The following is a 3,203-nucleotide window of genomic DNA, read 5'->3' as shown; positions in this document are numbered from 1 at the left end:
GGGGACCCAGAAACCGTTCTGGCCCTGTCTCACGAGAACTTTAATATTTCTCAGTATACTGCTCATATGGTCGTTTTGTTTCGTCCATATAAAAATAGATTCATCAAGGTTCAATTTCATAATTTACTCACTATTTAATTCTACTTCTACTATTTTTAGTGATTTTCAATCTCATCTCACTGCTGCTGTCCGCAACAGTTACTGCAGATGACTATGCCAATTTCATGAATCTTTCCTTGGCCTTAATCATCCATCATACATGACACAAATTATGGCCACCTTATCGAAATTAAAGTTTCTAAGACTCGTGGCTATAAGTTCTAGCATCCCACTCGACGACCACATAGGCCATTTTCACATGGCTTAAAGTTTACAACCCTCAATTCGACAAAATATAATAGCCTATACATGCCAAATGTTCTTCAACAACGAAAACAATACCACAAGATTTCAGCGGTGTGATGACTTCAACGACGGTCCCGATCACGCAAACAATAAGAGTCCGAGAGACCTAAAATGGGTGACAAGAAAACACCGAGTGAGTTTACAACTCAGTAAGTCATAAGCATTCATCAATCCAATCGATAAAGTTACTACAACATGTACAACAAACGAGGCTAGGTACTCATCCATATCGAATCTATACCAGAATACCTCGGACCTTTCGGTCCAATCTCGCACCAAGTCATACGTCCACATTTCATATTCTACACAACAAGATAATCAAGCATTTTTACACGTTAACTCATTTTCCAGCACAACCATACAATTTCAATCATCACATAGATTTAAGGCTTGCCAAATTCAATCCCCAAGCATGAACGAATTCTCTATTCGTCATGAGCTCGAGGTACTTACCCGATCCGCTGTCCATACTCAATTCAATGGAGACACACCTCCATATATATAGCGTCGCACACACAAGGCTTACTACTCGATTTCGCACACTTAGTGCCACGCAATTTAAGCCTGCACACATAGTGCCATACCTTTGAGCTCGCACACCCAAAGGTCAGTATTTTTCCAGCATGCACATTTAGTGCCATATATTTCCAGCATGCACACTTAGTGCCATATATTTCCAGCACGCACACTTAGTGCCAATCTCGTCACCATACACACGTATTGCCCAAGACACATAGTGCCGAAAGCAAACTTTCTACACATTCCACTATTTCTTTTACATTCAACAATTATCCTCATTCCATACACATACAATTTCATTTATACATATATATAGCATTCCATTAAACACAATTGCATAGATTTTCCAATCATTTAAGCAATATCAAACATATGTGCTTAATGACTTACCTTGTTTGGGGTAGAATGGTTCCAAATCGGCTACTCGTTTGCTTTCTCCTTTCCTTTGTCCAATCTAGTTTCCCTTTGCTCTTGAGCTAAATCAAACAATTTATCTCTCCATCAAAAACAAACATACGACATTCACATGCATTATTATGGTTATTGCCGAATACTTAACACAACTAAGTTGAAAATTTACTCAATCTCATCTTAATTTATTGCTACTTATTTATCAAAGTTTCCAATACAAGGTATTTAACACCTATGCCCATTTATACCCCATATGGCCGAATGCTTCATTCCTTACCCAATTAACCATCCAACAATTTTTCAGCCTCATTACCACCCTTTTCATGTCTAATTGTTTAAATACTCTCAAGCTCATTCACAAGTACTATTATACATCTCATTAAGAATTAATCATTTTGCAACATAAATTCTATAGCATGGCCGAATACTCATGCACACACACATAACAACAAGAACTCAATGGCACAAAATTTCCTTTTGTTAAACATTCGAACTCACTCATCTCCATGCTTTCATCACAACAACATCAAAACACTCACCAAGGAAAACAACATGCATGGCCGAATGTTCTAGTCACCTCAAAATCACAATTTCTAACATGGGTCACCTTATTTATGGCTTAGAAACCACATGGTTGCTCTCTTTTTCTCCCTTAGAATCGGCCAAGAAGAATCAAGAACAAGGGCTTGTTTCTTTCACCCATTTCTAATTATTCCTTACATCATAAAGGCAACAACCATCTCCTTAAACATCCTCCATGGCCGAACACTTGTATTACTACCACCTTCAAATTTTTTTTTGACATGAGCAAGTAAAGGACTTAGTAACTAGCTTCATACATGCAAAGATTTCAAAGACTAACATGGATTCCATACCTTAGTTCAAGCTCAAGTGACCGAATGCTAAGTCTTCCCTTTTCTTCTTGAAGGATCGGCTAAGCTAGGAGGAAGATGAGCCAATATTTTTTTTTTTTTCAATTTCCTTTCTTCTATTCGGCCAAGGCACCCAAGGATGAGCAACAAATTTTTCTTCCCCTTTTTCTTCTTTGTTTCTCACGGCAAAAGAGCATCCACACCCATTTTTTTTGTTTCATCATTATCTTTTTCTTTTTTTTTTATTATTCTATTCTCCCTTACATCATGCACTAGGCCAACATGTCTAGGACATGTTTTCCTTGCCCATCACCTAGTCATGGCCCCACTCACCTTAGGAAAAAGGGTTATTTGACATGCAAGGACAACCCTTTTCCCACATGTATTAATAGGCCACCTTACATTTGCCTAGCACATTTCTAAATTTTCTCACATAAGTCCTAATCACTAAAAATTCACCTATAATTAGGCAAAAATTCAATAAAGAAATTATCACACATGCATATTCATATATTCGACAAAGAACTATCATACTCAAATAATTTAGTGACTCGGTTTAGCGGTCCCAAACCGGTTTCCGACTAGGGTCACTTTAGGGCTGTCACAACTCTCCCCACTTAAGAAATTTTCGTCCCAAAATCTTACCTAAATAGGCTCGGTATCGCTCTTTCTTAGAGTCCTCAAGTTCCCATGTGGCTCCTTCAATTCCGTGTTTATGCCACAACACCTTCACTAATGGGATTTTCTTATTATGCAACTCTTTTACTTCGCACATCAGAATGCGAATCGGCTCTTCTTCATAACTCAAATTAGGCTGAACCTCGACCTCAGATGGAGTAATTACGTGTGTCGGGTCAGACCTATATCGTCGAAGCATCGAGACACGAAAAACGTTGTGGATCCTTTCGAGCTCAGGGGGGTAAAATTAATCGATGCGCCATCGCCCAACTCGTTCAGATATTTCATACGGACCGATGAACCTCGGACTCAATTTGC

General features: G+C 38.5%; 1 long non-coding RNA gene across 1 annotated transcript; it reads right to left on the bottom strand.

Annotated features, from left to right (window-relative positions):
- Window positions 1-220: 220 nt before the first annotated feature.
- Window positions 221-2,426, bottom strand: LOC128290159 (uncharacterized). The gene is made up of 3 exons (XR_008279799.1): window positions 2,211-2,426; window positions 1,315-1,400; window positions 221-511 (listed from the first exon to the last, which is right to left on the bottom strand). It is a non-coding gene; the product is annotated as an uncharacterized LOC128290159 (long non-coding RNA).
- Between the last annotated feature and the right edge of the window lie 777 nt (window positions 2,427-3,203).

This window comes from Gossypium arboreum, chromosome 3, assembly GCF_025698485.1.
Source record: "Gossypium arboreum isolate Shixiya-1 chromosome 3, ASM2569848v2, whole genome shotgun sequence".
Taxonomy (NCBI): Eukaryota; Viridiplantae; Streptophyta; class Magnoliopsida; order Malvales; family Malvaceae; genus Gossypium; species Gossypium arboreum.
Note: the sequence above shows the minus strand (reverse complement) of the source record. Positions and strands in the feature narration are given on the sequence as shown.